Source organism: Triticum urartu, chromosome 2A (assembly GCF_056163025.1).
Source record: "Triticum urartu cultivar PI428250 chromosome 2A, HENAU_Tu73, whole genome shotgun sequence".
Taxonomy (NCBI): domain Eukaryota; kingdom Viridiplantae; phylum Streptophyta; class Magnoliopsida; order Poales; family Poaceae; genus Triticum; species Triticum urartu.
In genome coordinates this window covers 53,162,099-53,171,003 of record NC_141874.1, presented here as the reverse complement: position 1 = coordinate 53,171,003, position 8,905 = coordinate 53,162,099, and the positions used below count along the sequence as shown (strand labels likewise).

The 8,905-nt window shown below is 42.3% G+C and overlaps 1 long non-coding RNA gene across 1 annotated transcript; it reads right to left on the bottom strand.

Annotated features, from left to right (window-relative positions):
* Window positions 1–1,879: 1,879 nt before the first annotated feature.
* LOC147983647 (uncharacterized) lies at window positions 1,880–3,187 on the bottom strand. Its single transcript, XR_015614997.1, has 2 exons — window positions 3,056–3,187; window positions 1,880–2,391 (listed from the first exon to the last, which is right to left on the bottom strand). It is a non-coding gene; the product is annotated as an uncharacterized LOC147983647 (long non-coding RNA).
* Between the last annotated feature and the right edge of the window lie 5,718 nt (window positions 3,188–8,905).

The following is an 8,905-nucleotide window of genomic DNA, read 5'->3' as shown; positions in this document are numbered from 1 at the left end:
TAACCAAACCGTTGTAACAAGTGCTTACCCATCCGTTTGTATTGCCTCATAAAACTGCTCTACGACCGTCCATTTTGTAACATTGAGATCGGGCCACTTATGATCTTTGTTAAACTTCGGACTATGCTCTAGTAACTATTTTATATATGAGAAATATTAGGGATTAAGGTCAAACAAAACATATGTTAAGATGAGAAAAAACAATAGATGGTTACCGTAGTAGAAGGTCATTGTGTTTGACCCAAGAACCAAGTGAGTCAAATACTTGAATCTCACGTTTTTCGCATGGGCGACTGCTATTATCCAATGGTAGCCCAGAATGTTAATCGGAAGGAATAACCGTTGTAAATATCATACAAGTCGGAGTCACAATTAGATATAAATATTAATAAATCATTATACATATGAATTAAATAAAAACAATCTATAGTTATATGCATGGATAACGAGACAAGACTAACCATAAGTTGCGGTAGATAAGTATTAACATGATGTACGATGTAACGATATTTTTGATGGGTCTATGTTTTTTTCGTATTCTTTTATCTGGCCAGATACAAACATGCTAATAATGTGTACCTTTTCACTCGCTACAATGCATATAAATAAATCAAACACAGATATCAAACGGGGCGCCCGGCAGGCTTCCTAAAATTCATCCATATGGATAGTCCGAACTCCCTCGAATAGTGGCAGCGACAATACCATAGAGTAAAGAATCTTATATCTCTCCCTCACACACTTTTTTTTGTCAAACATCTCTCTCCCATTGGGATCTCTCTCTCTCACACACACACACTCCCTTCTCTATGTATCAGTAGCAGCGGCATGAACATTAACAGTAGTGTAGCAGCAGTGGCACGAATATCAGCAGTAGTGTAGTAGCAGTGCCGCCCCTATGCACGGGCCGTCTCCCTGCCTTTCCCCGCTTGAGCGACGCTATCCCCTACCTTTCCCGCCACATTTGCTTGGCATTGTGCTCCCTCTGCTTTCCCTTCTATCTGGCTCATAAATAATAGCAAAGGATATAGGATTTAGAATGCTTAAGGTCTAAAATACTTTAATCTCTACCAACTGGAGGCACAGATAACTACATTTAAAAGCAGGAACATATGCTATCTTCATCAGTAAGTAAAGAGTAAAAAAGCAGAGGACCAAAACCAAATAATTAGGCATGAATGTTATAGGTCATTTAAAGGCACAATGAAAATGTTGCAAACCATTGTACTGCTACCACTTACAAAATTTTAACAACAATTCTCAACTCCGCCAGCATGCAGTACATTTATTACTATAGGAGACTGGATACAAATTTCTTTGTAAAGGGTTTCATACACTCTTGTTAATGTGTAAGTACATCAAACATGTTTGAACAAGCAGGAATGATGAGGTAAAATTAAACCATGGATATCAGACTATCAACTCCCCTTTAATAGTAGAGATAATTCTGGTGCACATGAGACAGTGTCATTATTTGTTTACCTGTTAAATCTCTTTTCCTGTTGTTCCTCCTCTATCCACTATCTCCCCCTCTCTTATCCAAACTTATCACCACTATCAATGGTGCAACCAGCTCTGACCACACCGGCAGTATACATTAAACAGATTCACTTAAGCAAACAAAAAAATTTGGTTTCTAAATAACACTACTTATTGGGAATGTTGTCCGTATGTTCCATTTTAACCAGGAAGAAGTGATATGTTGTTGTCTTAAATCCACATTACCCTACAAGCACTAACCACATAATTTGTGGGTTCCTTTCCCATAGGATCATTACTTTCTCAGAGGATCATTAGATATATGTAGTATCTTACAACTAAGAATGAAAAAGTTAGGGTAAGGACAACATAACAAGTTGAAACACGGACGCATCAAGAGTTTGGTAAAGCAAGACACCATTTTATTTCAGATTGAGCCTCATAATGGAATTTAAAAACTTCCATGAAACTTGAAGCATTGTATGCTCTTGTCCATGAAGAGAGATATAGCCTTATAGCACCAGCATGCCTGTCTATGTTACTCCTCAAGCCAAACTATAGAACTTTTATCTGTCGACAACCTGTCCAAAGACACTGGCTAATTACCCACAAACTGTCCATTCCGCCACAAATATGCACAGGCATGCATCACCTTCCTCTTTGGTCTCCTCATTCGCGTGAACATCGTCGACATTGCCCACCATGCTTGCTCGCATCTACTTGCTCCTTGTCAAGTACATCCACGCTTCCAACTCTCACCTCATCACCATGCTCGTTGATGCATATGTCAAGTCCAGCCTCGTCACACATGTGGGTGTACAATTTTCGTCTGACACATGAATGGCCATTGCCACGCCCGCCCTTCTCGTTTGTTACGCCCCTACTAACCTCACCGCCGTGTGCGTCCTTATCCTGAGAAAAATACATTCAGAACATTATAAAAATCATAATATTTAAACATTTTTTTGAGTCAATGGAAGATGCGGTTCTGCACCTTCACTTCATTATCAGAGGAGTCAAAAGTTAGGATTTAATATAGCTTTCAACAGGAATAATGTGTATTATAATCAAGCATGGGCTAGGTTATCAATGAGAAGCATAATACAGAAGCAAGCTGAAGCTACCCACTCTTAGGTTTATAGTGTATACTACACTACATACTACAGAAGCATAATTTTGAGATTAACGCTACAACTTTGTCGTGTATCAGGGTATCTTTGTTTTGAAAAGAACACATCATGTGTGGAATGTGGCTGGTAACATGTGCTCATTGTTCAGGGTGTGTCGAGATCTGCAAGTATTAGCACAAGAAACTCTTCAGTTGTAACACAATCTACCAATGCCTGAAACAAATAGAATTATTGAAATGGCCTACCATCAAATTATTACCCAGAGTATATAACTTATTTTTCAAGTAAATAAGATCGCGTGTGAAAAGAGATATGTCCAAGCTATGATGAGAAGTTCATACCAATCATGTACATGAAAGCATTGACTATAGCCACTCCTGAAATGTAGATTAGAAAAATAATGCAGACCAAAAAAACATGGTGAGCGAGTGAAAGACTGAACTTACCTTTACCAAGATTTCCGCATATGCCAAACAAATTCCAGCACTAACTTTTATCCAAGCGGCGCTCTGGCTCTTTTCCATCATACGTATCACCCTACAATGAAACATATCACATTAAAAATAATTAGAGGTATCCTGAAAAATAAAATGATAGCAATTAGTATTATTCGGTAAATGAACAATGAGATTTCTGGAAAATACATTGTACTAACATATTAACATTTTTGTAGTACCATAAGAACATATTAAATTAGGCCAAGCTCTGGAAAACGTCCATTCTTTTCATGTTATTATTCATATAATGGGATTTCAAAAGAAGAGCGAGAGAGAAGGGAGCATGATGGAATTATTAGTATGCCCATGTTACAAGCACATGCTTATAGAAGAACACGTTTATGCATCTATCATAGATTTATAGTATGTCCTAGCTCTGTCGCCACAAAACGTGGGTGCATTATAGTTAGCATGGAAGAACACTGTCCGGTAACATCACCATGCCAAAATGTGGGATAACTGTCCTCTGTAATCTTTTGGTGATAAGATTCATTGCTCTATCTATTATATCTCGTATTCTTCATTTTCTTTGCGCCATCAGTAGAGAAGGAAAAATAATTTCAATAGTTCCAAACATAAAATCCTGATGTTGCTCTCTTATCAAGTTCATCTGGAATTTCTACCAAAAAAATGTTCCCTGTTCATAGAGATGCTTGACACAAATTGGTTTGATTTAATATAACCATCAGCGAGTGAGTGACGAAACTACATGCTCTCAGCTCTCAGGTCCATGTCAGAACTTGCATGTTCCTACACAAAGCTGGGGCAGCAACACCTTCCCAATGAGGAGTCGAGGCAAATCTGTGACTGATTGCGCCTCACAGACTCAAGGTTTCTGTAAACTGCTTAAATTATTCAGAGCATGATGACGGGGATGATATCCCATATATCTTTTGCGTACTGGTGTATCATACGGTCACTGCTGAACTTGGGAGAACCAGCTGTATTGAGCATGGACGTTTTTGTCCAAAGCCGCAGGTAGAGACGGATATGATGTGATTAGGAGGATCAAACACTCTGAGTCTGTTTATGTGGAGTTAGTAATGAAATAGCAAACTAAAAATGTTAATCACACATGAAACAGAGTGGAAATATCCACGATAACGGAATAATGTTCAGAAATGAAAATCAGTTTCCTGAAGTTATTTTTGGATTGGAATGCATAGAACGACTTTCCTGAAGCTAGGTTCATCAAAGCTCATATATCAACAGCCAACATATGAGTAATTATAGCACATCTAGCACCTGCATTCTCTGATTGGCTATGATGTTCTTCCAACATACTGATAAACACTTCAGTGTGAAATAAGAAATATTCCTAACAATCAGTGAAGTCGTTCATAGTGAAACACTAATGTACCATTGGGTAAAACTTGCACAGAGGCATAGGCATATAACTGTCATATTCAAATGCGTTGAAACCTAACGAATCTAAATCTAACAATGTCATTCTTGTGAAATATCATCCAAAAATAGTTAATATAATAAAGAAGAGAAGTAGACACACTGAGCAAAACATGAGAAATATTTTGCTTTTCGTTAATACAATGATCAAGATACAAATGCAATGATTAGAGGGGACACAAAAAAGGCCTTGGCATTAACTCACATGAAGTGAAATATATAACAGGTTTGTGGTAACACTCCAATCTGATACACAAGAACTCTGAATAAAGCATCACCAAATCGAGAAATACTTGGTTCTATAGTCCCATGCATTTACATTTCTACACTTTCAAGTTTTTGGATCAACGACACTAAATAAACAGAGCATCTAACAAAAAAACATTATGTTACGAAAGCATTTCCCATGTCTTCTGTTATTAGGTCTATACAGGATAGTATTAGGCCAAAAAAGTGAAAGAGTGTAATGAGAAGGTCTAGCAAGTATATTGTAATAATTTCCTCTAAACTGCAGTTTTTTAAAATGCGCTCATTTACTTTTGGTTTTTCATATTTAGGTGTAGTCGAAAGAGAATCCAACTCAAAAGCTAGCAAAGCTCCATCCTGGATACGACAGAGTACGGGCATATTTAAGCATTGACTGCTTGATCAATTGTGGCTTGTTAAATATTAATTGTACCTAGTTAAATAGTAATTGTCCCTACTTACATGGTATAAGGAACACTTTCTCAACAAATGCAACGCTTCGGTAACTACAAACCATAATGCTTCAGTAACCACACAGTTTTTCTCTGTTTAGTTGCAAGAATAGGGCGAGTAGAAACTTTTTTTTTTGCCTTCATTACCTCGCAGACTGAAATAGAAAGTGAAGCACCCTAACTCGATGTTCCTGAAGGCGCCCTCGCTATGGCCTAGTTCACCCTTCTCAGGGCCAGGAGTAAAACCACAGCTTGCCTCCTCAAAATACCAGCAGAACCAACTCATCAGGCATGCAATTAGGATAACAACATATCATTCAGAGTTCAAACCAAGTAAACAAACATATGCATCAGGCACTGGTGCCTCCAAAGTTTAACTCTATTCTCCTCCCATTTAATGGATGAGGCAAATCTTTTGCCTTCGTTTCGGAAAAAAAGTTTAACTATATCAAGAGCTAAAAACAATTAGCATGTCATATATGGCAATCTGTAAGAGATAAATAATAGCCATATAGATACCAGACCTTACCCCCTTACAAGACAGTGTCATAAAAAAAACTCTTAATCAGCACCAGGATCAATTCACCACACCAAACCAGTCATCATGAACTGATGATACTTGGGGTAACTTGTCCAAATGAAAATAAAATTAAACCATGGTGGTTCAGTTTCAAATAAAAAGTGCATATATCAGTTCGAAGTGGACTCGCCAAGCGTTGACTGAAAAATAACTCATGTGCCAAGAAACATAATCTTACATCTGACTTTTAACAGTTTAGCTGACAGCAAAATGGCTCATTCAAATCAAGCAACTAGCTAAGATGCAACCTTTATTTGTCATCAAGCACTGAAGAGCTTGTTGTGCATAGATTGATGCCCAGGAGAAACAGAGGGGGCTCAAAAACACACCGCTCAGGGCTTGTAGATCTGGCCATCAATAATTGTGAGGTGTGCTATTATGACCACCACAATACCATGGGTGGAAAAGCCACTTAAACTTTCAGTTTAGAACAATACATGAACGAGCTTTCTAACTTCTAAACTATGCATGCTTACAAAACTAAAAACCATACATGACCACAAGTTTGCTACAACAAATTCAAGAAGAATTCGCCACAGCAAACTGAACCTGAAAGATAACCGATATATATATGATCCATGTTGTAGGACACCGTACACAACAAAAAGGAAATGAAGTACGTACCATTGTTGAGGAAATCGTTAACTGGTAGCTGCTCGGTTGGCTGGGGAGTAGGGGATTAATAGGCTAATCGGCAAGTTAATCAGCCATTTAATAAATTACTCGGGTGATTAATCAGTTAATCGGCTACTCGGTGACCCTATGAGTAGGGATTAATCGGCAAGTTAACAGGTTAATCGGATGAATTCTTGAACAGGGGTACGTACTATTATGCATCTGAACCATATTGACTACTGATGTAACCTGTGTTGATGAATCTGAAAAGGCTGCGACCTGCTCGGAAATTCAAAGTGCGTCATAACAAGCTTGATGGTCAGCCGCACACACTCTCGAAGGCGACCAGGGAGAGGTCGATGCAGGTGATGCCGCCGCCAGAAGCTCCAGCACATGTCGCTAGTTGCCGCACCTGACCTCAAGGATCTGCAACACATCAACCCACAACATATACTCAAATCAGTAAATGACAGAGTCCCACACGAGTGACATCAAGAATCAGTGGTGGATGCAGCTTCCAGAACATGCATCAAGTGAGCGAGTTCCAAATCGTCTAATCACTTACAAAGAGCTCTGTCATGTGACTGAATACCACGTCTCAAAGATGACCATGTGGGTTGAGGCACGAGCAAGGGTGAAGGCACCATTGTTTTGACCATGTTGTGACAAAAAGAGTGATGGGAAATTAGGAGCACAAGCAAAGGTGTTTGGCTAAATTCAATAAATCAATCCAAATCACAGAGTGGGGAAATTAATCTAATCTTGTCAAGGAAGATATTTACGTAATTGAACTAATATAATCAATTTCCGAAGAGAAATAGCCAAATCCTAGACTACTTTCAACATCAAGAACTGCATGTTTGCATGAGCACACAGGAAGGGGATGTCATGCCTTGTAAGGGAAGAGCAACAAATCGACAAGTTGTCGGCTGACCTGGAGGAGAACCAGAGCACGTTGTCTTCTCTACTCCTTCACGAGGCGGTACTTGACAGACACGGTGAGAAACCGGCATCAGGATACATGTGCAAACAACGGAACCAACATCTCTGTAGGCGGACCAGACCAAATCCATCAGGTACCCAAGCCAATGGATGCGAGGGGTGGATGCATTTATCATATCAGAGGGGCAACAGGGAACCCGACGATGGTGCATCTAGGCGTGCGAGAGCAAGCCACACAGGAGCCTGGTGACGAGCCAAAGGGCCACCCCGGCGCGAGCCAGGGCCGGCAGAGCATAGTGGACGGAGGGCCAAATGCGGCTGGCAGACGCAGATCCACGGATCTCCGGGCAGAGCGTCGCCACCGGCCCGTGGAGTCAAGCGGGAGTGGGGGAAGCGGGCGGTGGAGGAGGGCGCTGGGGTTGGAGTCGCTGTCGGACGAAAGGACAGACCCGGCGATGATGTAGCCGTCGCGCGCGACCCGATCTGTGCGCCGCAAGCAAGCCCAACGGCGGCCAACAAGTGCCGCGCAGAGTGCCGCGATGGGGAGGAGGTGGGCCATGCAGGCAACCGAGTGCCGTGCAGGTCAAGCTGGCCGCCGGAGGGAGGGCAGCTGACTGCCACCATGAGCGAAGGTGAAGATCGGATCGAGGGGAGGAGAAGCTCACGCAAACGGACTTGGATTTCGACGGGAGACGCGTCCCTGCTCTGAGGAGCCACCTTCGCCGCCGCCGCCGGCTGCACTCTCAAGCTATCGCGGCGGGGCAGCGAGGGTAAGAAACCCTAGCGGCAGCCGAGCGTGGGGGTGAGGGGTTGGAGTGCTGTTGCGTGAGGGAGTTGAGAGGTGGAGATGCTCCTGCAACCGCGCCCGATGAAGAGGTCGGGCCGGCGGAGCGGGAGATGAGGGCGACGGCGGCACGGGAGATGGGGGAAAGAGAGAGGTCGCATCGGGATCGAGAGGTGGGGGCGTTGTACTGGTTTTTGCGGGAGGGGTGGTGCGAAAAAAAATCTACGAAGGTTAACCTACGAAAAAAACCCGGACGAAAGTGATGGGACGAAAATTGACCGGCGGAGACTATCAACTGCTCCATTAGAAATAGAGATGAGCAGCAAGTAAAATGGTTCCTCGTCTCAACAGAATTTAACTGAAGCACAGAGGCGTCAGTGCAGATTTCTCATTTTAAACTGAATTTAACTGAAGAACAAAGGCTTTCTCCTAGTATACTACTACGTTGCTTGGCTTAGCAACTGATGTTGGAGGAATCAAGAAGGTACATGAGATGACTTTTAAAGGAGGAAGTAAGGATGGGAGCTCACCTGTCTGAGGCTGCACTGGAAGACAAGGGTTTCCTTCCCACGGGTGGTCTTGCTAATCTCCGGCAGCCAGTCCGCGAAGCCGTCGCTGGCCGGCGATGCGTGCATCATAGATCCTCTCCTCGGCCCTACAGAAACCCACTACCGGAATCGCACCCTATGCCGACGGCCAGGGCCGTCGGGATAGCCCTGAATGGCCGTCGGCACAGGCCTATGCCGACGGCCCCCGTCGGCATAGGGCCGTCGGCA